Here is a 26,003-nt window from a genome sequence, read left to right on the forward strand (position 1 = left end):
TGCTGCTGAGAAAAAAGTATATCCACTTGATGATGGTTGATATATTCTATGTATGCCAGTTAAGTCTAGGTTATTGATTGTGATATTGAGTTCTATAGTTTCTTTATTCAACTTTTGTTTGGAGGATCTGTCCAATGGTGAGAGAGGTGTGTTGAAGTCACCCATAATTATTGTGTTGTGGTCTATTTGATTCTTGGACTTGAGGAGAATTTGTTTTATGAACATTACAGCACCATTATTTGGTGCATAAATATTGATAATTGTTATGTCTTGTTGGTGAATGGTTCCTTTTTCATGCTGATCATGTTACTTCTTGTTCTGTTTGACTGCTGAGTTACTGTTTACTCCTATAAATTTATTTGATGCTTGGGAGGAAAGGTATTAGGAGGGAAGGGAAGAAGTCACTAAAGAGAATAAGAGTAAGCAGGTAGAATTCAAGGAAGGGGGAATAAAAAAATTGAAAAAAATGAAAAGACAAAAGAAAAAAATAGAAAAGAAAAAAAGAAAAAAAATTTAAAAAAATCAAAAAAATAAAAATTAAAATTTAAGAAAAAAATAAAATAAAAATTTAAAAATTTAAAAAACAACAAAAATAATGAAAATGAAAAAAAAAACCCAAATTAAAAAAATAATAATAAATGCAGTATTAGAGTTTGATTACCTTCTCTTCCAGTAGGTGGAGCTGTGCCCACCGGGCCAAGCTTCTCCTCTCAATATGCGGGAACCAATCACTGTGCAGCAGCTCCTCCTCCCGGACTGGGCGGGTCTCCAATCCTGAGTGCCTAGGGCCTTCTCTTGTGTCTAGTCACTTCCCCACTTTTCCTCAAGCCAGGTCCCGCTCACTGGTGACGCTCACCACAATACTGGCTACATGCCAGGTCTGCTGCTCCCAGGAACCTTGTTTTTATGAATGACTGGGCACACTCTCCCTGTTTGCCATTCCCTCAGACCCTACGTTTGTAGAGGTTGGGGCTGAGAACCCTCATGAATTTTGCTTGCCCTCCAGTAGCCACGCCCCCAGTAACTGGTGCAAGAGACCCCAGTTGTCAGCACTGGTGGGAGCAGTAGCCTGGAGTTCCGGGCCTCGGGTCCCGCACCACTCCTGATTCCCTTGGTCTGGCTATGGAGCTCACGGGAGAGCTGGGAGGGGCCCTTAAGGTTTCCCCGCTGAGTGGAGAGGGAAGGCTAGGGGATTACACACCTGTCGCCACAAGTTTCAATGAATTTATCTCCTCCACCGCAATCTGGTGACGTCAGTTCTCTGCCATGGTGGTATCCCATGCAAATGGTGACAGTTCGTTCCCTTTGCTGGGTGACCAATGCAACGGGTGGGTCCTTACTGTCTCTCCCAAACCTCGTTTCAATCCTGTGGCCACTGCCTATGAAGGCTCAGTTGGCATTAACCTCCGTAGGATCCCAAAAGTTGTTTCATCGGGATCCTTTAGTGCTGAGTCACAGCAGTTTGTCTGCCAGAAGCAAGCGAACGGGAGCTTGAATTCAGCTGATCCAGGCTCATATTTGCTTTTTTAAATTTTTTCATTCTTCTACAGAAGGACCAGGTTGTGTAGCAGCTAAGTGAGTACACACTAACATTTAGTTAAAGGAATGGTAAAAGTGAACCCAGTTTGAGTCCATGATGGAACCCTGTTCACCGTCCTAAGATGAGAGGCTGCTGTATTACAGTTTTATTCATCCTGTTTTGTGGAGTCATATAGCACAATAGAATTAGTTTTCCATGTAGCCAAAGCTGGAAGAAAAGTAGGATGAGTAGCTTTTTAGACAAGAAGGTATGATTACCACTAAATAGGGAAGAGAGATGGAAGGGAAATGGAGGGAGAAGGGGAATTGCACGGAAGATTGAAGGAGAACCTCATCTTTATACAGAATACATGTATGATGTTTTGAAGAGGAAAAAAAAGTGTGTCACATTAGATTGGTAGAGAGAACTGATGGGAGGGGAGGGGAGGAGAAGGGAGAATAGGAAGGGAAACAGAATAGAATAGACATCATTATTGCTGTATGTATATAGGTGACTTATGACCAATGTGATTCTGCAACCTGTACAATCAGAAAAATGAGAAATTATACCCCATTTGATTCAAATGTATGAATTGTCAACATCATTGTACTGTCATGTGTAGCTAATAAAAAATATTCATAGCAATTTATTGGTAATAGTCAAAACCTGGAAGTTCACTGTAGGTCAATAAAGTGGTCCCTTAAAATGTTAAAAAAAAAAGGTGTGATGGACCCTATAGTATGACCTGCCTTCAACTTTGGACGTAAAAGAGAAGAAAAAAATACTGAGAAGTTTCCATATAACTCTTTTTTCCTAAGAAAAAGAAAAATGTCTTATGTAGCACCATTTGACTTTTTTGGAATTTAACATTACATAGTTCCATTTTTTATAAAGTCACAAGTAACTCTTTTCCTTCAACCCAGATGGGTACTTGGATTTATTTTTCTAGATGGTAGATGTAATGTTAAACTGAAAAGGCTGGGACTCAGGTAAATTTACCCAGTTGGAATTGGACTTTCTCACTACCAAATGGGTCTATCTCAGAACCAATGTTTCTAATCCACTGGTTGTTTCATTGTAGATTTAGAAGAAATCCAGGGTCTGAATAAAAACCTCAAATAAGAAAAATAGTTCCACTAAGAAATGTGGATTTTGTGTTTCGTTCATTATAGATTGAGAAGAAATTTAGATTGAAAAAAAAAACTCAAGAAATATGGATCTTCCTTTTTCCCCTTTAACAGTTATATGACAAAGACTAGAGTCGAAAACTCTTCTTGCTTCCAAACAAACATGACCATTGTATGATGTCAAGCCTTTTATAAGAAGCATGAACACTTTATTAATGATTCTTAATAGAGAAAGAATTTTAAACTTACTAGATGAAATTAAGAACAGGTAGTATAATTAGATCATCTTTGTTTTCTGGAATGGTTGCTGAGGGCCATGGGTGTGATGATGCTGGGAACACAGGGCAGATTTGCCAAAAATTAAGAGTATTAGAAATTGCCAAAAATGGGAAATGTTGAGCATTGTTATGATAGATTGAACTAATTTGATTTAGAATAAAAAAGCTTTTTCACAATAAAGAGAGAGAGAGAGAGAGAGAGAGAGAGAGAAAGAGAGAGAGAGAGAGAGATAGATAGTGGATAAATAGATAGATAGCATGTTCTTTGCAAAGCGTTTTTCATAGTTGCCCAGCTGCAATTTTCCTCTGCCTTTTAGGACACAGTGCACCTTTCCAGACTCCCAGGGGGATATTCCACAGTTTTGTCATCACACATACATCTTTAAAACAAGATATTAACAACATTCACCTTGTCCAGGAGAATAGCAATGGCATTGTATTGAGACTTCTGCCTCTTCCTCAAAGGAGATTGATTTAATACTTGCATTAAAGACAATTAAGTACAATATTTTCTAGTACTTTTGGATTCCTGGGGCAACGTATTTCTCTTTTACAAATTTTATTTGTATCTTAAAATTAGTGGATAACTTGGTTAATGATCTCAAAACGTTCTCTACTATTGAGGCTTTGGTAACCTTGGTCATGTCTCCTGGAGTCTCTGGGCAACATAGAAAGGCCATTGTTGCCCCAGGGTTTCTGATTTAAAACATTGCCTTCCAGGTCTCATGCAAAAAAGGTCTCATCCTTAAAGCAACAAATGTCTGGATACTGAACTTTCTGGGAAATAGAGAAATCGAGATTCTAACAGACTCTGGGTCTCTGATTCTCCATCTCTAGCAATTCCTTATTTTTGAGTGTTGGAGACAACATTCCACAAGTTCAGCACAACTACTAAGGCCATCCAAATCAGGATGGAGCCAAACCTGTGCCTTTAATATATCCCATCAGCAGGACATAGTGGTTCCCCTTGTCTTCTGTCTCTTGTCAGTCACCAGGGTAATGGAGATGGGAATTCCTCCCTGTGAAGATCCTTGGGACTAACTGAGCAGTAAGGGGGGTATAGGCAATGCAAAGAGCTGAAGCAGGAAATATTCAAGGTTCACAAAAGAATGGAGAACACTCTTCCTTCTGCCCTCCTCTGGCAAGCAGAGTCTTACCCATTGCAGCTGGCACATCCCTAAAAGGTAGGGAGAAAAGTCCTTAGCAGGCTAGAACTGAGGCCTCTGTGTCTTTCCCTGAGTTGTCTGATTTTTATTCCTCTTCTCCTTTCTTTCCTTGTTGACAAGGATCTCTCTAGATTTCAGAAGAGATTAATAGAGTCCCTTGAGGTAAAAAACCTCTTAGACAAATTTTGAGCCTGCTTTAAGGATGGATTAGGGGAAAATTCCAGATAAAAGAAATCCTGCAATTTTGTCAGCCCTTCCTTCTTCAAACAATGCATTTGGGATCTGGGAGTCCTATTCACAAAGCTTGCAGTCAAAGCTGAGCTAGGAGTGGAAATAGAGTGATGCAACTGGTACAATACTGAAGCACTCTCAGGTGTCTCTTTTTCCTCTTACTAGACCTTCCCCTACATGGTCCCTGGGTGACTGGGATCTCTCTAAGGTTCCCTGGGAAATTCAAGAAGAATTTCCATTTATTCAATGTATCATAATAAGGCTAGATTTATTCATATCAAATTTAAGTTAGGAAACTGACAAGAAAAAAGAGAGACACAGGAACACTTAGAGAAGATAGGTGACAAATAACCTTCATTTATCAACAAACATGCCTGTCATCACTCATGCTACAAATAGCATTTCTGGGAATAGAGATTGAGACTGGGAAATGAAACTGAAAGTCTGTTTTCAGTTTTGGGGGTGGTCCAGCATTGCATGACACAGCCAAATGGTGGAATGAAGGGCTTTACCCACTTCATCAATTAAGAAAACACTGAGATTGAACCATGCACAGGCAGTGTGTTCTCACTCTGAAGAAATCTCAGGGAGATCAGACAACAGTCTATCACCTATAGACTCCTAGCATAGCAATGGGAAAAAGGGCACCAGTACAAGCCTCAGCACAAGAGGACAAGACAATCCCCCTAGAGCTGTGCAGGGAAAGATTCCCTTCTAACCTCTCAAGAGTCATAGGAATGAAACCAAGAAAGATTTAATAGGAGAAATGTCATACAGAATTATTTTCACGTAAAATGGGAAAACCACAGTGTGAAGAACAATCACAGGAAAATGTTTAACATTAATCATATATATCATATATGATTATATATTCACATATTCCCTTTTCTATAGAGGAGAACAAAGGAGCTGAGTAGAGAAAAATATTCAATATATATCATATATACCCTTTTGTATATAGGGGAGCAAAAGAGCTAAGTAGAGAAAATATTTAAGGGCTTATAAATTATTATGAGGTGAAAGAAGAGTCTCAGGGATGGTCACTTTTAATTTTGAATGAGCCAAAGGGACAGAACTTTGTAAGAGAAGTTCTTGCAAGTGTAGTTATATTCTTCAGTCCTCTTTTTGAGATAGATTAATGGAATTTCAGGATATGGTGGAAGGCATCCTTTACTTTTGCAGTCTGGGCTTAATGCAGATAACAGGAATTCCAAAGAGTGCTTCTCCCATTACATTAAGTTGGTCAGCATGCCAAAAATAACAGGATATGTAATAAAAATGAATAAGAGAGAACCTCCCACCACATAAAAGGAGAACTGGGAGATGCCTTTATCTCAGTATAAATTCAGCTCCCTCTTGCCTGCAAGGAGCCAAAGCCTGAGCTACAGCTGTGAGTCAGCTGCATACCAGATCTGGGGAAGGAACCTATTCTTGGTGCACTTCTCTCTGAAGTAACCTGAACATAAACACTTGGAGTCAAGGAGATAAGCAGCTGGAACAGAAGGTAAGAAATGGGGCAAACTGAGAGCTACAAGGAGAGGCTCAAGACTGAAATGTGAACAGAAATTGATGGAAACAGGCATCAGAAACTGTAAGTGACACAGAAACTATGACATGCTAAGAACACAAATATAAATTTGGCATCTCAATTGTTCCAAAAAAGAGCTACAAATCTCGGATAAAAGACAAGAAAAATTGGTCATTTGTTTTATCAAATAAAAACAAATCAGATTTAGGTAAAGAGAGACTGTATTTAAAAGGTTGATTGTTGTTACATTGAAAAGTCTTGAATATCAAGTAGTTTTTATTGTACCTTAATAGAATTAATAGAATTGCGTTCACAATTTTACACCCAAGTAGTAAATGATTCAAATATGCAGTTTTGGATGCAATGTGAAAGATGAACCTAAAAAACAGAAGCCAAAAGTAGATTCAAGAGTTATTGCTACACTGAAGTCAAATAGGAAAAACTAATTTCCAATATGTAATAGGTAACAGGGAGCATAGTTATAGGGGAATAAATATGAAAAACCAAGTTCCAAGACATTAAATGTTCTCATTTCACCATTCACCCAATAGATCTGGGGAGATATCTCCATCACCAATTTAAAAAAAAAAATTTAGACATAGAACTAGAACTGGAAATTCAGGATGACTTTCTAAATAAGCCAGGATGAATTTCTAAATAAATCATTCTTAATATTTAATCTGTGACCAGAGAGCAGCTCCAGGTCCAAACACACAATAATATCTTGGATAGGAGACAGTCTAAGAAGCAAACTAAAATTTAAAAGAAACTAGAAAAAACAGAACAGTTTAAACCATCCCATGACAAGCAGTAGAGTCACACCTCCTCAAAGATGGGTTCCCTGACCACACAATCTAATGTCATCTCAAGCTACTTTATTCCATTCCCTGCTTCCTCCTTGCTTAACACTTAAAACATATCTTATATGTTCATGTGTGTGCATGAATATGGAATATAAAATCTCTAAGGGCAAGGAACCAGTTTGTCTTGAACATCAACCAGCAAACAGCACCAAGAACATTTCCCAGTGTATTAAAAGCCCTCTATAAACATGTGTGGAATAAATTCCGGGATTTTTAGAACTTCTTTGTTAAATGTCTAATCCATATTAGTTGTGGAATCAGGATTTCTTATAGACCCATTGTCATGATGGATAAAAGGAAAAAAAAAGATAGCTGACAAATCCCTGTGAATGGACACTATGAAAATGTTGGGGAGAAATCCCAACTTAAAATCTCAAGATATCAGATTTATAGAGAATTTATTTTAGAATAAAGACAGGGCAAAAGTGAGACTAAATAATGAGACTACTACTGGATGCCATCATCATTACATTTCATCAGCAATCATTTGTTGAGCCAGATATACTGACATCAATAGTTTTTTGGGTAAAATTTGTTGTGCAAAGTGAAGTCTCTATGAAATTGAGAGGCTCAATATATAGAAAACAAGACTCAAGTGAAGTAAGCAGGAGAGAAGAGCAGGATTTAGAGGACAGACAGTTAATAATGCCAAGAGGTTAGGAACACTCCCTTGGAGATGTAGGACAGGGAGAAATCCCCTATACAAAAGCCTTACTTTCTATGTGGATTCCTTGACTAGATCTAAGAAACAAATTAATAAAATGCAGATTGAAAAAAGGAAAGCAGAAAGTTTTATTAAACTTACATCAGCATGGAGATCTTCACAAGGGAGTGAAGTACAATGAAATGACCAATTCTTTTCATACTCTTTAAAGAAAAAAATACATTTAGAAGGGATGCCAGGACAAATGGATCTCTGGACTAGGATAGAAATTCTAGGAATATCATGAAGCTTTATGGCAGGAGAATAGAAAAGGTAGTGGAAGATAAGTGTTACTCCAAAGAGTTTCTTTGTCAGGTTCATGACCACCCTAACTACTAGTGTTTGGTGATTAAGGCTATTTTTCCACCTTGGCTTGGTGACAGTTCTCTGAAGACAATTGTTATGGCTTGCTGCATGCAGGAAAAGACAGACCAAGTGGCTCTTTTTTGAAGTCACTGTTTTAAGGCAATTTGAAATAATCAATGTACCAATTCAGCATATTTTGAGATTACCTATTCCTAACTTTTTGAGGGACCAGAGAGAAAAACATAAAAATAGATTGCTGCAATCTTAAATTTGAAGGTGTGAAAGGTCTGGCCAGGTAGCTTCCCCATTACTTAGAATCAGAAAATGAAATCAGCAAAGGTGAGAAAAGCCTCAAGCAATACTTTAGTTGATGTAGCTCTTCCTGTGCCCCTAGCTTCCTTCAGAGCTTCTGGGTTGTAGGTTAAAGGGAACTTTAACCCTCTCAGACCTTTTATAATCTCTCTCCAACTTCACTGAGTAAAAAAGGGGTCAGCACTTAAAGTTCAATAGCTGTATAACTTAGATATTCAATTATGAATATATGAAGTTTAGTGGTGCAGATTAGAAGAATGGGTAAAGTCAAGACATTCTTTGGAATGTCACTCTTTGGAGTCCAAAGAGTGGAAGATGGAGATATTACAAGTTATTTTTTGAAACATTTTTCTGTCTTTATGGAAAAGCATACATTATACATTTTTTGTATTGACTTCAATATTGTGAGTTTAAGCCACATTGTTATGGATAGCTGCGATATTTGTTTTCATTGTTGTGTAACATTTTATTGTATAGATGTGTCACAACTTATGTACTCATCTGGATGTGGATGTACACTTGGGTTGTTTTGTTTGATTTTTATGAATAGTCCTTCCATGGACTTTTTCATGGATGTGTCTTGATGTATATATGCACATATTGGCATATACCAAGAGATAGAAATCTTAGCTATTTATCACAATTTTATTTTATATATATTCATGATTTCTTGATCAATTTGTAATTTTACCTACTTTTGAGGCCCTTACTGAGTTTTATTTCATTTTATTATTCCATTTAGTTTGGATGTATCATTCTTTTTGAATGTGTCATGACTATTCTCCATTGATTTTCAATACATTAAAAATCATTTTCTATCAAATTCACACATATTCACTCTCACCACATGCACACATGTGTGCGCGCATGCACACACACACATACACACACACACACACACACACACACACACACACACACACACAATCCCCATCCGTGCAATACCATATCTTGCATTGAACCAACTGGAATTTTAATAACAGTTTTTAAATTTCCACATTATACAATAATAATTATTCATACTAATAATTTTACTTGTTCTTTTACAAATTTAGTATCTATATAATCTTAAGTTTCTAATCATAGCCATTAAAAATGGTGCTATATTATCATGGAGTAGCCAATACTGGTACTTGCATTCCCATATCAGTCAGCTTTTAAGGTCTCTGAAAATAAGAGTTTGGTCTTTAGTGTATCCACTAAATTTTTTTGTGGAAGAGGATTAAACCCAGTGGCACAAAACCGCTGAGCCACATTCCCAGATCTTTTTTATATTTTGTATAGAGACAGAGTCTCACTAAGTTGCTAAGGGTCTCACTAAGTTTTTGAGGCTGACTTTGAACTTGTTATCTTCCTGCCTCAGCCTACCAAACCACTGGGATTACAATCATGAGCCCCCTTGCTTGACTTCACTCAGCCATTTACTCTAAGATTAGGGAATTTCTATCCGGACATATAAGCAAACTATAAAATCATTGTTGTTATTTATTCTGATCAACATTTGATGCATATTTTTAACATGAAGTATCATACCATTTTGCTCTGGAAAATGTTCTTATACTGTAAATATGATCTTTTTTCCTCCCATTTTCTTACTAATCTCTGCCTCACTCCCAGTGCTGGCTTTATGAAAGAAGGTTTGATTCATAAGTAATTGCTAGGGAGTTTTAAATTAAAGAGACAAGACTCTCATTACCTTTAATACCAGCTCTGGGATAGCTTCTCCTAGCTCCCGCCTCCAGCCACCTAATGAGGTAGCGAGGTTTACAGAAGAAGACTAGTGAGAGAGAGAGAGAGAACACACCAGGGAGTGGGCTTTTATTGGGGAACAAAAAATTCAATGGATAATCCCATCCAATGAGGGTTAAGAGGGGGCAGCATCTGAAAGCCAACAGGGACGATTGGGTCTTCAGGGCAGTGTCCATACACGCCTCTGCATGACAAGGCTTAGGACCTGGGAAGGGGTGGGGAATAGCTTTGTCACAGCTGTGTCTAAGTGCCTCTCACCCAGCCAGGGAGGTAATACAAATCATGTCTGAGGATGGCCTCCCACAATAATGTCTCCTCGGAATCGTAGCACAGTCACTCAGAGTTGACAGCATTGTTGGATCTATGCTGGATGTTTCTTTATAGTTCACATTTTCCATTTCTTTATCCTTGAGTTTAAATTCCAGAACACCCTTCAGTTGAACATTTTAGCACAGTGATTGAAGCCTCAGGTATATTTACACAAATAGTCTGCCAGAAAGAATACTTCAGGATAAACTAGGATAGAAATAATCTCAGATTAGTGGTTTTCATGTCCAGACCATCCAAATGCCAAATATATGTATTTTTACACTGTTATATTTTCTCCACTTAAAATAGCTGCTTAGGACAGCATTTTTTTCAAAATGTAGTTGACCAATTGATAGCATTTCTCAAATGAAATTTTAAATGTTTATGAAAAAATAAATTCCTAAACAGTAGCTAGATCTTCCCTGTCAGAATCTCTCTAAAGATAGGAATTAATTTTTTGAACGTTTTTGAGTTTTTAAGGTATTTTGTTTGTTTGTCCCCGATGCTAATAATAATGAGGACACAGTTTTGGTGAAAAGGAAAAATAAGTTTTATTGCTCTGCTGAAAATAGAAAAAAGGGACCCCTCTCCCAGAGGCTGTGATTTTGATCATCAGTGGGAACAACTTTTAAAAGGATGATTCTAAGACTACTTTACAGGTGTGCCCTGTGAGTGGTCAATAATTCACTTGTAGTTAAATGTTTCTTAGGTTTTATGGCACTATCCCCAAAGTCTCAACTACTTCATTCCTATTGGTGTGCTTATGGAAAAATAACTAAGCCTAGGATGGGAAGAAGGGTAATCTTGCTTCCCTCAAACTTAGGAGGGGGAGAGGGAGAAGAGAAAGGGAAAATTAAAAACATGTTGGTTTTTAAATAAGCCACTGTATCAGAGCAGTAAGCATTAGTTTCAAAGCATGAAATGTGCCCTGGTTACACAAATAAAACTGCTTAGTTGTGAACCTTGTCTACTTTTCATGGAAAAGGAATACTGATACAGAAGGCAGAGTCAAAAGCCCAGGGAGCACAACAATAAACTATTGAGTTTTTCACTCAAACTAGGAAACCTAATTGAGAAACTCCAATTGAAATTTTCCCAGCTAGATTTCAGAACTGTCATGGACAAGTGATTTTTTTTAAATTATTTTATTAGTTGCTCAAAACATGACAATGATCTTGACATATCATACATTTGATTCAAGTGGGGTATGTAATCTTATTTTTCCATGTGTACAGATTGCAGGATCACATTGGTTATACAGCCATATTTATACTTAGGGCCATACTAGTGTCTATTGTATTCTGCTACCCTTCCTATCTCCCCATCCCCTCCCCTCCCCTCCCATCACCTCTTTCTACCCAATCTATTGTGACACATTTCTCTCTCTCTCTTTTTTCCCCCTCACACCATCTTATATGTAATTTTGCATAACAATGAGGGTCTCCTACGATCTTCAGTGCAATTCCCCTTCTCTCTCCTGTTCTCACGCACCTCTCATCCAATTTTAATGGTAATCTTCTTCTCATGCTCTTCCTCCCTGCTCTGTTTTGAGTCACCCTCCTTATATCAAAGAAGACATTCGGCATTTGTTTTTTAGGGATTGGCTAGCTTCACTTAGCATAATCTGTTCTAATGCCATCCATTTCCCTGCAAATGCCATGATTTTGTTATTTTTTAGTGCCGAGTAATATTCCATTGTATATAAATGCCACATTTTTTTATCCATTCATCTATTGAAGGGCATCTGGGTTGGTTCCACAGTCCAGCTATTGTGAATTGTGCTGCTATGAACATTGATGTAGCTGTGTCCCTGTTGTATGCTCTTTTAAGGTCTTTTGAGTATAGTCCAAGAAGGGGAATAGCTGGGTCAAATGGTGGTTCCATTCCCAGCTTTCCAAGGAATCTCCATACTGCTTTCCAAATTGGCTGAACCAATTTGCAGTCTCACCAGCAATGTACAAGTACTCTTTTCCGCACATCCTCGAAAGCACTTGTTATTGTTTGACTTCATAATGGCTGCCATTCTTACTGGAGTGAGATTGTATCTTAGAGAGGTTTTAATTTGCATTTCTCTGATTGCTACAGAGGGTGAGCATTTTTTGTGTATTGGTTGATTGATTGTATATCCTCCTTTGTCTGTTCAGATCTTTGGCCCATTTGTTGATTGGGTTATTTTTTTTCTTGTTGTTTAATTTTTTGAGTTCTTAGTATACTCTGGAGATTAAAGCTCTATCTGAAGTGTGAGGGGTAAATAATTGTTCTCAGGATGTAGGCTCCCTATTTACCTCTCTTATTGTTTCTCTTGCTGAGAAAAAACTTTTTAGTTTGAATACATCCCATTTGTTGATTCATGATTTTAACTCTTGTGCTATAGGTGTCCTATTAAGGAATTTGGAGCCTGATCCCATGAAATGGAGATTAGGGCTAACTTTTTCTTCTATTAGACACAGAGGTTCTGGATTGATTCCTAGCTCCTTGATCCATTTTGAGTTAAATTTTGTGCAAGGTGAGAGAAAGGGATTCAATTTCATTTTGTTGCATATTGATTCCAGTTCTCCCAGTATCATTTGTTGAAGATGCTATCCTTTCTCCATTGCATGCTTTTGGCACCTTTGTCTAATATAAGGTAGTTGTAACTTTGTGGATTGGTCTCTGTGTCCTCTATTCTGTACCATTGGTCTACCCACCTGTTTTGGTACCAGTACCATGCTGTTTTTGTTACTATTGCTCTGTATTATAGTTTAAAGTCTGGTATCGCTATACCACCAGTTTCACTCTTCCTGCTTAGAATTGCTTTTGTTATTCTGGGTCTTTTATTTTTCCAGATGAATTTCATGATTGCTTTTTCTATTTCTGTGAGGAATGCCGTTGGGATTTTGATTGGCATTGCATTAAACCTATAGAGAACTTTTGGTAATATGGCCATTTTAATGATATTAGTTCTGCCTATCCATGAACAAGGTATATCTTTCCATCTTCTAAGGTCTTCTTCTATTTCTCTCTTTAGGGTTCTGTAGTTTTTGTTGTATAGTTCTTTCACCTCTTTTGTTAGGTTGATTCCCAAGTATTTTATTTGTTTTCAGGATATTGTGAATGGGGTGGTTGTTCTCATTACCATTTCAGAGGATTTGTCACTGATATACAGGAATGCCTTTGATTTATGTGTGTTGATTTTATATCCTGCCACTTTGCTGAATTCATTTACTAGCTCTAGAAGTTTCTTGGTAGAACCTTTTGGGTCAGCTATTGGATCATGTCATTTGCGAACAGTGCTAATTTAAGTTTTTCTTTTCCTATCTTTATGCCTTTAATTTCTTTCATCTGTCTAATTGCTCAGGCCACTGTTTTGAGAAGTGCAACACCCAGCCCAAATCTGAACAGGAACTTCCCTTCTATTTCCTTCAGAAGCTACTGATGCTAGATTATGGACTGAGGTACCAGGTCTTCAAAGATGATGAAAACATATAACATCAGGTCTCTCCAAATGCCTCCAAACAGGAAAATGAGGCTATTGATCCTTATGAAGACTTTTTTGAAGATGGTGATAGTCTTACTAACAATCCTTTGAGAACAGAGTCCAGGCCCCACATTCACCCCATGGATATTCAGATGGCCATTTTTCACTGTGCAGATGATTTTGCCCGACAATATATTTTGACCAAATTATCCATCTGTCAATTTGCCCTGCCTCTCCTGGTGCCAAATCCCTGTACGTCTCAAATTGAATTCTCTCTCTGGTCTCTCAGACAAATTAGGAGAAATTGGCAGCAAGGAAAGAAATCACCACAAGGGAAGAACAGTCACAAGAAACTTCATATGTGTCGTGTCTCCACTCCCATTGTGTCCTTCATTAGAGTTGGCAGTGGCCTCTCTGCTTCCAAATCTCAGATCATGAACTGTCTTCTCAGTGAACACAAACATGATGTGTTTTTCCACCTACACTGCAGAGAAAGCAGCAAGAACTGCCTCTTGATGGGGGGTGTGGTGGAAATCTGCTGGTTCTGCCCTGGAGGGGAAGAGGACAGGTTTGACAAGTGTGTGACCTTCATGAACCTTCATGGAGATGCAAAGGAACATAAGAATCAACTCACCTTCCTGCAGGAGGTCTCTTCTCTCATTGTGGTCCTCATGTCAGCTACTGATGACAACAAACAAAACCAAAAAAATAGTCCATGATCTCTGGCAGTCATCAAGATCTCTGATCTTTTTACTTGATGACAAAGAAAAATCCAAAGCCAATAATGGTGGTAGAAGCCTGAGGAATACAAATGAGGCAGAATTGACAGAGGAGCTCATAACTACCATCAGATGTTTGCTAGAGCTCTCTGACACAGCTCTCAGCATGGAGCACTGCTCTCCAATTGCTCGCCAGCAAGGATTTCTTATTGATGAAGACCAGAAAAATTGCAAGGAAGCCAAACAAAAGGCAGGGGCTATCATGACTTCCTAAAAGAAACAGGGTTGTCTCAGATGAAGGAAAGATTTCTACCCCTTCAGGGTCAACTATGGCATCTTTGGTGTAAGAAGGACAAACAACTATATCATTTGAGAGAAAAAGGGAGTAGAAGCATTGAACAACACAAGAGTGATGTTGAGACAGATAAACAAATAATACGACATCAGCAGTTGACAAGAGCCTTTCCTCTTAAAGATATAATGGGATTTGTCCTTCAAATTCTCCATGAATATTCAGAAACTCACACTGTACTCTACTTCTTGCAATGGATGAGTGTGTTTTTGGATAGCCTGACTGCAGAGCATTTGGAAAACTTGCATGAAAAACTAACTCATTTGTGGTCAATTGTGAAAACAGAAAAGCAAAAATCCCAAACCAGCAACTTGAAACTCTGGCAAAATAAAATAGAAGCCATATCTACTGAGATTACTGACTGTACCTTGGGAATTGAGCAATTTCTCAGAGAAGTTGGCCAGATCTATGAAGCTCTGGAAGAAACTTCTGCCAAAAGAGAGACAATTTTTCTCTCCCTTCCCCAAATTGCTGCAGACCTGATGATAGCTGGTGTCCCCATAGAGCTGATGGATGGAGATGCTTCCTATGTGCCCCTAAAGTGGGTGACAGCTGTTCTTGACAAGCTCTCTGAGAAACTTGGAGACAAATTGCTCTTTGTTCTCTCTGTCCTTGGGGAGAATCCATCAGAAATGCAAGACATCCTACAGATAGCTGTCCAAGCCTTTCTGAGGATGAAACAAGTGAAAATATCCTCAACTTGCATATTTGTGCATCAGAATGTAGGAGAAATGACAGCTAAAGACCAAACTACAGAAGGACGAAGGTGGTTACAGCAGAAGCTAGATGAAATGGCAGCACAGGCTGCTAAACAAGAAGAGTGCTCAGATGTAACCAGTTTCAGTGACATCATCAAATTTGATGTCAATACTCACGTGTACTACTTTGCTCACCTCTGGGATGGCAATTCCCCCATGGCCCCTCCCAATCCTCACTATAGCCACAATGTCCAGGAACTGAAAAGTAGAATCCTTTTGACTGACAAACAGGAATCCAGAGGAAGTATCATGAGGATATCAGATGTAAAATTCAGAATTCCAGATTTGTGGAGAGCCCTTGTAAGTGAGAATTTCATTTTCAGTGTCAAGAACACACAAGAGGTCATGGCCATGAGCAAACTGGAAACTATGTATAACCACGGGACCTGGGAGCTCCGGAGTCACATTTTGGACATGCAGAACCAGCTTCATAATCAGATTCAGAATAGAAAAATTCTGACACTTACAGCAAACATGATTGAGGATCCAGTTATAAAGATATATGAAACCATCAAGCAAGAATTTAAAAAATATTTTGCTGAAAACTCAGAGTTATATATTCATCCAGTAGAAATCCCATTTTGAAAATAAGCTGCTAGTCCTTAAAAATTTACTTATTTCAGACACTAGAAGAAAAGCCAATGAACTTATTAGTCTCAAAAAAAGTCAAGAACAATTGGAATGGAAAAAGAAGGTATATCAAAATAAATTATTTGAGAGGAGTCAAAAATTGGCTTTAAGTGTAAATGTTAAAGAATTGAGTGATGAAGATTTATGTGAGAAATTCAACCAACTTTGGGGAAAATAGGTATGTGAAGTGTCCTCAAATATCCCTCAAGCTGTAGAGCCTAACATTGATGTGGACCTGAAAACATCCTTTTGGATTATTTCAAAAAGGAGAAAAACATAGTGGAAAAACTAAAGAGAAATACTGGAGAAGATTTTCAAATAGATTTTGGAAAACAAGTCAAGATGTGTACAGAATATTGCACTTTCTCAAAGAACTTAGATGCCTGTGATAAAGTGTCCATTAATATGACTACTGAACATAGTTTTTCAAGATTTGATGAAACGATTAACAGCATTTGGAGTCAACAACATGATTATGATCAAAGTGACTTCCATAAAATCCTGAGAGTTACAGAAAATGAATTGAATTCTGTACTCACTAAAGACAGATATATATTCACCAGTGAATACAAAATCAAGTTATGTTGGTGTTTATTTTGTAGAGCATAAAAACATTTTAAGGAAATGCACAGTATATTTCAGACAGTAAATGATCCTGTAAACTATCTAGAAAGCAAGAAAAATGATTTTTTTATGAGTTTCAAGATATCCTGCCAAGGTGCAACCTCAATCACATATTTTGTTGACTTTTTGTGGTACAAGCTCACTCCTGCTGTCTCTGACACCATACGGGAAAAAAATCATTATTAAAATAACTGGGGGCATGAGAGTTACATTCCCTGCATTCAATGGAAACAGGTCTAACCTGGAGAAACACATTCTCATCTCTCTCGCAAAAGAAGAAAATTCTGAAAATTACTGGCCATACATTCACAATCCAAAATCATTTTGTAGGAGTTACATTGAGAACTATACCAAAAAGTACTGTTCAGACAACAGAGATAAAAAAAAAATAAAAACTTTTTTCAAAATCTGTTTAGATGACATCAAGAATGGCATTCTCTCTGCCACTCATGAATGCACAGCAGTAGCTAAAGATACAAGCAGCACTGCATCTGAGTGGCTGGATTTGTTCTGTGACTACCTGGGGAACAAGTTGATCTTCCCATGAAGAGACTTGATAAGCATTGAACACCAGGAAATAAAAGATATGGAGTTTCTCAAAGAAGCCATGAGTACAGCTTTGGATCCTGCAATGAAAAAAGTAGAACAAAATTTTTCAAGTAGGAATATAGATGAAATGTTTCCTGAAATTGGAAAAATCCTCTCTAAACATCTCTGTGGCTGCTGGAAACAGTGTCCCTTCTGTAAAGCAATATGTACAAACACAATTCCTAAACATGATGGAGACCACAGTGTTCCATTTCATCGTCTTCAGGCTGTCAATTGATCTAACTGGTATAGAACATGCCACTTTGCCATTGATTACTGTTCTAGTTTAGTTGCAAGTGATCATTTGTTTGCTTTGACAGATGATTGTAATATTTCTTATAAGAACTATCGGCAGGCAGGAAGGAATTATGCCACATGGAGCATCACCCCAGACTCATCCACCCAGCCCATACTGGAAATGGTTTATCTGTAATTTCAGAACAAAATTGGAAGAAAAATATCAGCTAAAATTTGCAAATAGAGGTCAAATCCCTGATGAATGAGCAAAAAATCACAAAGCAGTATGTGCTTTATGAGTCGAAAAAGCAATAATCCCCAATGAACACATAAGAATCTTAGCATCTGAACAAAAATCAGAGTACAAAACCAATTTTAAAACACATCTTCCTTATAACTAGAACTTTAAATAGTCACTTTGTGATTAAAGTATGTAAAAATGGATGCTTAAATTTGGGGAGTTTGAGTGCCTGTAAAATGACTTTATTTTTCTCTGCCTAAATTCCATCTGGATGAGAAAAAAATTACTAAAAGAGGATCATATGACAAAATTGTAAAAAAGTACTTAAAATACCTATGTAATGCTTTGAAATAGTATTCTGAATTTTTAAAAAATCTATCTCAAATAAACATCATTTCACAAGAAACTAAAAGCCATTGTGTGTTTCTACAAATTCCTATAGAGTAACTGCATGGCAGCTGAACAAATATACAGGTCTTGACCGGAAACTATTAATGGACTTTAACTCCTTGATTGAATATTTTTCACTCTTTCAATTTATGAAGAAAATTCACTCTTTTTAAAATCTTTTAAAAATAGCTTTATTAAGATAGAATTCACATATCATAAAATTCACCCAATTAAAGTTGTACAATCTAATGTTTTTTTCCCTTTGTATTGGCACATTATAATTATACATAACAGTGTGATTTGTTATAATGTATTCATATGTGCACACAATAAAACAGTATAATTTGAACAATTTATTCCCTAGTATTTCCCCTTTCCCTCCCCTCCCTCTCTCTAATCCCCTTCCTCTATTTACTGGTCTCCCTTCTATTTATTTTTTAATTTGTTTATACATGACAGTAGAGTGCATTTTGACACATTGTACAGAAATGGAGCAAAACTTCTCATTCCTCTGGGTGTCCATGGTGCAGAGTCACACCAGTATGTTATCATATGTGCATATAGGGTGATAATGTCTGTCACATTCTATTGTCCTTCCCATCCCCACAGCTCCACCCCTCCCCTCACTCCCCACTGCACAATACAAATTTCCTTCATTCTTCCCTACCCTACCCCCTACTATGAATCAGTATCTGCTTATCAGAGAAAATAGTTGGCCTTTGGATTAGGGGGGATTGGCTTATTTCATTTAGCAGGATGTTCTCTAGTTCCATACATTCTCTTGCAAATGCATGATTTCATTTTTTCCATTGTGTATACCTACCACATTTTCTTTATCCATTTATTTGTTGAAGTGCATCTAGATTGCTTCCATAGTTTAGCTATTGTGAATTGAGCTGTGATAAATATGTGGAAGTGTCACTGTAGTATGCTGATTTTAAGTCATTCTGACAGGAATGAGATGAAATCTTACAGAAGTTTTGACTTGCATTTCTCTAATTACTAGAGATGATGAACATTTTTTCATATGTTTTTTGATTGTATTTCTTCTTCTGTGACATATCTTTTCAGTTTCTTAGCGCATTTATTGAGCTGGGATAATGATGTCTATCACATTTCACCATCCTTGCTAACCTCCTTCCCCCTCCCTTGCCCTCCAACCCCTCTGCCCTATCTAGAGTTCTTCTATTCCTCCTATGTTCCCCCTCCCTACCCCACTATGAGTCAGCCTCCTTATATCAGAGAAAACATTCACCATTTGGTTTTTTGGGATTGGCTAACTTCACTTACCACTATATTCTATAACTCCATCCATCTACCTGAAAATGCCATGATTTTATTCTCTTTTATTTGCTGAGTAATATTCCATTGTGTATATATGCCACATTTTTTAATGGATTCATCTACTAAAGGGCATCTAGATTGGTTCCACAGTTTAACTATTGTGAATTGTGCTGCTATAAACATTGATGTTGCTGTGTCCCTGTTGTATGCTGTTTTTAAGTTCTTTGGGTATAGATCAAGGAGAGGGAGATCTGGGTCAAATGGTGGTTCCATTCCCAGATTTCCAAGGAATCTCCATACTGCTTTCCATATTGGCTGCACCAATTTGCAGTCCCACCAGCAGTATATGAGGGTACCATTTCCCCACATCCTCACTAATACTTTGTCTCCATAATAGCTGCCATTCTCACTGGAGTAAGATGAAATCTTAGTGGTTTCTTTTTTGTTGTTTTTTTTTAATTGATTTAAAAAAATGACAGCAGAATGCATTACAATTCTTATTACACATACTTAGCACAATTTTTCATATCCCTGGTTGTATATAATGTATGTTGATACCAATTCGTGTCTTCATACATGTACTTTGGATAATGATGTCTATCACATTTTACCATCCTTGCTAACCCCCTTCCCCCTCCCTTGCCCTCCAACCCCTCTGCTCTATCTAGAGTTCTATTCCTCCCATGCTCCCCGTCCCTACCCCACTATGAGTCAGCCTGCTTATATCAGAGAAAAAATTCGCCATTTCGTTTTTGGGGATTGGCTAACTTCACTTAGCATTATCTTCTCCCGCCATCCATTTACCTGCAAATGGCATGATTTTATACACTTTTATGTTGAGTAAAATTCCATTGTGTATATATGCCAAATTTTTTTTTATTCATTCATCCACTGAAGGACATCTAGTTTGGCTCCACATTTTAGCTATTGTGAATTGTGCTGCTATAAACATTGATGTGGCTGTGTCCATGAAGTAAACTGTTTTTAAGTCTTTGGGGTATAGACCAAGGAAAGGGATAGCTGGGTCAAATGGTGGTTCCATTCCCAGATTTCCAAGGAATCTCCATACTGCTTTCCATATTGTCTGCACTAATTTGCAGTCCTACCAGCAGTGGATGAGTGTACCTTTTTCTCCACATCCTTGCCAACACTTATTGTTGTTTGTCTTCATAATAGTTGCCATTCTGACAGGAATGAGATGATATCTTAGAGTAGTTTGATTTGCATTTCTCTAATTGCTAGAGATGATGAACATTTCTTCATATATTTGTTGATTGGTTGTATATCCTCTTCTGAGAAGTGTCTGTTCAGGTCCTTGGTCCATTTGTTAATTGGGTTATTTGTTTTTTTGGTTCTTTATGTACCCTAGATATTAGTGCTCTAGCTGATGTATCAGAGATAAAAATTTGCTCCCAGAATGTAGGCTCTCTATTCACCTCACAGGTTGTTTCTTTTCCTGAGAAGAAACTTTTTAGTTAGTTTGATTTTATCCCATTTATTGATTCTTGGTTTTAACTCTTGCACTATAGGAGTCTTGCTAAGGAAGTTGGGGCCTAATCCCACATGATGAAGATTAGGGCCTACTTTTTCTTCTATTAGTCGCAGTCTCTCTGGTTTAATTCCTAGGTCCTTGATCCATTGAGTTTTGTGCATGGTGAGAGATAGGGGATTAATTTCTTTCTTTTTTTTTTTTCTCCAATCACCTTTCTTTTTTTATTTTTTTTATTGTTGGTTGTTCAAAACATTACATAGTTCTTGATATATCATATTTCACACTTTGATGATTAATTTCTTTTTGCAGCATATGGATTTACAGTTTTCCCAGCACCATTTATTGAAGGTTCTATCTTCTCTCCAGTGCATGTTTTTGGCACCTTTGTATAATATAAGATAATTATAATTTTGTGGGTTAGTGTCTATGTCCTCTATTCTATACCATTGGTCTACCAGTCTGTTTTGGTGCCAATACCATGATGTTTTTGTCACTATTGCTCTGTAATATAGTTTGAGGTCTGGTATAGTGATGCCACCTGCTTCACTCTTCCTGCTATGGATTGTTTCAGCTATTCTGGGTCTCTTATTTTTCCAGATAAATTTCATGGTTGCTTTTTTTTATTTCTATGAGGAATGTAATTGGGATTTTGATTGGAATTGCAATAAATCTGTACAGTGCTTTTGGTAGTTTGGTCTTTTTGATAATATTAATTCTGCCTATCCAAGAGCAAGATAGATTTTTCCATCTTCTAAGGTCTTCTTTGATTTCTTTCCTTAGAGTTCTGTAGTTTTCATTGTATAGTTCTTTCATTTCTTCTATTAAGTCGATTCCCAAGTATCTTTTCTTTTCTTTCTTTTTTTTAAAATTTTTATTGTTGGTTATTCAAAACATTAAATATTTCTTGATATATCATATTTCACACTTTGATTCAACTGGGATATGAACTCCCATTTTTACCCCGTATACAGATTGCAGAATCACATCGGTTACACATCCATTGATTTACATATTGCCATACTAGTGACTGTTGTATTCTGCTGCCTTTGTTATCTTCTACTATCCTCCCTCCCCCCCTCCCCTCCCCTCTTCTCTCTCTACCCCCTCTACTGTAATTCATTTCTCCCCCTTGTATTTTTTTCCTTTCCCCTCACTTCCTCTTGTATGTAATTTTGTATAACCCTGAGGATCTCCTTCCATTTCCATGCAATTTCCCTTCTCTCTCCCTTTCCCTCCCACCTCTCATCCCTGTTTAATGTTAATCTTCTTATCATGCTCTTCGTCCCTACTCTGTTCTTAGTCACTCTCCTTATATCAAAGAAGACACTTGGCATTTGTTTTTAAGGGATTGACTAGCTTCACTTAGCATAATCTGCTCTAATGCCATCCATTTCCCTGCAAATGCTATGATTTTGTCATTTTTTAATGCAGAGTAATACTCCATTGTGTATAAATGCCACATTTTTTTATCCATTCGTCTATGGAAGGGCATCTAGGTTGGTTCCACAGTCTTGCTATTGTGAATTGTGCTGCTATGAACATCCATGTAGCAGGGTCCATGTAATATGCTATTTTTAGGTCTTTAGGGAATAGAACAAAAAGGGGAATAGCTGGGTCAAATGGTGGTTCCATTCCCAGCTTTCCAAGAAATCTCCATACTGCTTTCCAAACTGGCCGCATCAATTTGTAGTCCCACAAGCAATGTACAAGTGTACTCTTTTCTCCACATCCTTGCCAGCACTTGTTGTTATTTGACTTCATAATGGCTGCCAATCATACTGGAGTGAGATGGTATCTTAGGGTGGTTTTGATTTGCATTTCTCTGACTGCTAGAGATGGTGAGCATTTTTCCATGTACTTGTTGATTGATTGTATATCCTCCTCTGAGAAGTGTCTGTTCAGGTCCTTGGCCCACTTGTTGATTGGGTTATTTGTTATCTTATTGTCTAATTCTTTGAGTTCTTTGTATACTCTGGATATTAAGGCTCTGTCTGAAGTGTGAGGAGTAAAGATTTGTTCCCAGGATGTAGGCTCCCTATTTACCTCTCTTATTGTTTCTCTTGCTGAGAAAAAACTTTTAGTTTAAGTAAGTCCCATTTGTTGATTCTTGATTTTAACTCTTGTGCTATGTGTGTCCTATTAAGGAATTTGGAGCCCGACCCCACAAGATGGAGATCGGAGCCAACTTTTTCTTCTATCAGAAACCGTGTCTCTGATTTGATATCAAGCTCCTTGATCCATTTTGAGTTAACTTTTGTGCATGGGGAGAGAAATGGATTCAGTTTCATTTTGTTGCATATGGATTTCCAGTTTTCCCAGCACCATTTGTTGAAGATGCTATCCTTCCTCCATTGCATGCTTTTAGCCCCTTTATCAAATATAAGATAGTTGTAGTTTTGTGGATTGGTTTCTGTGTCCTCTATTCTGTACCATTAGTCCCCCTGCCTGTTTTGGTACCAGTACCATGCTGTTTTTGTTACTATTGTTCTGTAGTATAGTTTGTTTTTTTTTTATTGGTCGTTCATAACATTACATAGTTCTTAATACATCATATTTCATAGTTTGATTCAAGTGGGTTATGAACTCCCAATTTTACCCCGTATACAGATTGCTGTATCACATCAGTTTCCCTTCCATTGATTGACATATTGCCTTTCTAGTGTCTGATGTATTCTGCTGTCTGTCCTATTCTCTACTATCCCCCCTCCCCTCCCCTCCCCTCCCCTTTTCTCTCTCTACCCCTTCTACTGTAAATCATTTCTTCCATTTGTATTATCTTGTCTTACCCCTCCTTTCCTCTTATATGTCATTTTGTATAACCCTGAGGATTGCCTTCCATTACCATGCGATTTCCCTTCTCACTTCCTTTCCCTCCCACCTCTCAACCCTGTAAATGTAAATCTTCGTCTCAAGCTCTTCGTCCCTACCCTCTCCTTGTTTCCTCCCCTTATATCAAAGGAGTCATTTGGTATTTGTTTTTTAAAGATTGACTAGCTTCACTTAGCATAATCTGCTCTAATGCCATTCATTTCCCTCCAAATTCTATGATTTTGTCATTTTTTAATGCAGAGTAATACTCCATTGTGTATAAATGCCACATTTTTTTTTATCCATTCATCTATTGAAGGGCATCTAGGCTGATTCCACAATCTTGCTATCGTGAATTGTGCTGCTATGAACATCGATGTAGCAGTGTCCCTGTAGCATGCTCTTATTAGGTCTTTGGGGAATAGACCGAGAAGGGGAATAGCTGGGTCAAATGGTGGTTCCATTCCCAGCTTTCCAAGAAATCTCCATACTGCTTTCCAAACTGGCCGCACCAATTTGTAGTCCCACAAGCAATGTACAAGTGTACTCTTTTCTCCACATCCTTGCCAGCACTTGTTGTTATTTGACTTCATAATGGCTGCCAATCATACTGGAGTGAGATGGTATCTTAGGGTGGTTTTGATTTGCATTTCTCTGACTGCTAGAGATGGTGAGCATTTTTCCATGTACTTGTTGATTGATTGTATGTCCTCCTCTGAGAAGTGTCTGTTCAGGTCCTTTGCCCATTTATTGATTGGGTTATTTGTTATCTTATTGTCTAATTTTTTGAGTTCTTTATATATTCTGGTTATTAGGGCTCTATATGAAGGGTGTGGAGTAAAGATTTGTTCCCAGAATGTAGGCTCCCTGTTTATCTCTCTTATTGTTTCTTTTGCTGAGAAAAAACTTTTTAGTTTGAGTAAGTCCCATTTGTTGATTCTTGTTGTTAACTCTTGCGCTATGGGTGTCCTATTGAGGAATTTGGAGCCTGATCCCACAGTATGTAGATCATAGCCAACTTTTTCTTCTATCAGATGCCGTGTCTCTGATTTAATATCAAGCTCCTTGATCCATTTTGAGTTAACTTTTGTGCATGGCAAGAGATAGGGATTCAGATTCATTTTGATGCAGATGGATTTCCAGTTTTCCCAGCACCATTTGTTGAAGATGCTATCCTTCCTCCATTGCATGCTTTTAGCCCCTTTATCAAATATAAGATAGTTGTAGTTTTGTGGATTGGTTACTGTGTCCTCTATTCTGTACCATTGGTCCACCCGCCTGTTTTGGTACCAGTACCATGCTATTTTTGTTACTATTGCTCTGTAGTATAGTTTGAAGTCTGGTATCGCTATACCGCCTGATTCACACTTCCTGCTTAATATTGTTTTTGTTATTCTGGGTCTTTTATTATTCCATATGAATTTCATGATTCTTTTATCTATTTCTACAAGAAATGCTGTTGGGATTTTGATTGGCATTGCATTGAACTTATAGAGAACTTTTGGTAATATCGCCATTTTGATGATGTTAGTTCTGCCTATCCATGAGCAGGGTATATTTTTCCATCTTCTAAGGTCGTCTTCTATATCTTTCTTTAGGGTTCTGTAATTTTCATTGTATAAATCTTTCACCTCTTTTGTTAGGTTGATTCCCAAGTATTTTATTTTTTGGGGGGATATTGCGAATGGAGTAGTTGTCCTCATTTCCGTTTCAGAGGGTTTGTCGCTGATATACAGGAATGCCTTTGATTTATGCGTGTTGATCTTATATCCTGCCACTTTGCTGAATTCATTTATTAGCTCTAATAGCTTCTTTGTAGACCCTTTTGGGTCTGCTAGGTATAGAATCATATCATCTGCAAATAGTGATAATTTAAGTTCTTCTTTTCCTATTTTTATGCCTTTAATTTCTTTCGTCTGTCTAATTGCTCTGGCCAGTGTTTCGAGGACTATGTTGAACAGAAGTGGTGAGAGAGGGCATCCCTGTCTTGTACCAGATCTTAGAGGGAATGCCTTCAATTTTTCTCCATTCAGAATGATGCTAGCCTGAAGCTTAGCATAGATAGCTTTTACAATGTTGAGGTATGATCCAGTTATCCCTAATTTTTCTAGAGTTTTGAACATAAAGGGATGCTGTACTTTGTCGAATGCTCTTTCTGCATCTATCGAGATGATCATATGGTTCTTATTTTTAAGTCTATTGATGTGGTGAATAACATTAATTGATTTCCGTATATTGAACCAGCCTTGCATCCCATGGATGAATCCTACTTGATCATGGTGTATAATTTTTTTGATATGTATTTGAATCCGATTCGCCAGAATTTTATTGA

General features: G+C 37.5%; 1 protein-coding gene and 1 pseudogene across 1 annotated transcript in view; both read left to right on the top strand.

Annotated features, from left to right (window-relative positions):
- LOC144254703 (interferon-induced very large GTPase 1-like) overlaps positions 1-17,771 on the top strand; it is a 49,512-nt pseudogene extending 31,741 nt beyond the window's left edge.
- The window catches only part of LOC144254702 (interferon-induced very large GTPase 1-like), a 41,713-nt gene continuing 21,369 nt past the window's right edge, over positions 5,660-26,003 (top strand). The window contains exon 1 of the mRNA XM_077798192.1: positions 5,660-5,825. The gene's annotated coding sequence lies outside the window, so the exon portion shown is untranslated. The remainder of the gene's footprint in view (positions 5,826-26,003) is intronic.

The sequence above is a fragment of the Urocitellus parryii genome, chromosome 4 (assembly GCF_045843805.1).
Source record: "Urocitellus parryii isolate mUroPar1 chromosome 4, mUroPar1.hap1, whole genome shotgun sequence".
Taxonomy (NCBI): domain Eukaryota; kingdom Metazoa; phylum Chordata; class Mammalia; order Rodentia; family Sciuridae; genus Urocitellus; species Urocitellus parryii.